Source organism: Frankliniella occidentalis, unplaced genomic scaffold (assembly GCF_000697945.3).
Source record: "Frankliniella occidentalis isolate FOCC.00 unplaced genomic scaffold, Focc_3.1 Scaffold111, whole genome shotgun sequence".
Lineage (NCBI taxonomy): Eukaryota > Metazoa > Arthropoda > Insecta > Thysanoptera > Thripidae > Frankliniella > Frankliniella occidentalis.
This window is the reverse complement of record NW_026267239.1, coordinates 390,416-391,023: the sequence shown is the minus strand read 5'-3', so window position 1 is coordinate 391,023 and position 608 is coordinate 390,416. Positions and strand designations below refer to the sequence as shown.

General features: G+C 55.8%; 1 protein-coding gene across 3 annotated transcripts in view; it reads left to right on the top strand.

Moving 5' to 3' along the window:
• The window catches only part of LOC113203131 (endothelin-converting enzyme 1), a 35,382-nt gene that overhangs the window by 18,677 nt on the left and 16,097 nt on the right, over positions 1 to 608 (top strand). The window lies entirely within an intron of this gene.

Genomic DNA, 608 nt, shown 5'->3' with positions numbered 1-608 from the left:
CTCGTGCGTGCGGTACAGACTGGCTACAGAAGTGAGCGGGGTTAATCAGCCCCAGCCCCCTGGTACACTTGTAAAAACCAAGTGTTGAACTTGTTAAACACGTCGTAGGTATGCAGTTTCATGGCCAGTGTTTGCACTTGAAGGTGTTCAGTACGGTATTTGTGCACTCGCAAATAGTGTTTGTCGCTTGTATTTAAATGTTTCTCTTCTTTCCTCCCTCCGTGGAACCCACTCGTGTAGGAAGCGTTCAACAGGGGAGTTGCACACTTGCAATAAGTGTCCAACTATGTAAAGTTAAACACCTACTCGTGTTTAACAGTGTATGGAAGGCGCCCACTGCTTCCCGTTTCGGTGACGTGCTCTGTTCGCCGGGTGAGCCGGGTGGACCGCGTGCCGCTTGTGGTATGTTAACGTTGCTGGCCGCGCCGCCGCCCCGTGATATCGGAATCCCGCGAACTGCTTTATCCGAATGTCAATATGAGTGTGGGCCTGGGGTGGCCCGGCCCGACGGACAGCCCCGCGAGGGGATAGGCACCGCCGCGGGCCGTGGGATCCCCGCCGTGCGGGATCCGGAGCAGAAATCCACTTCGCTCGTCCGCCTTTATGGG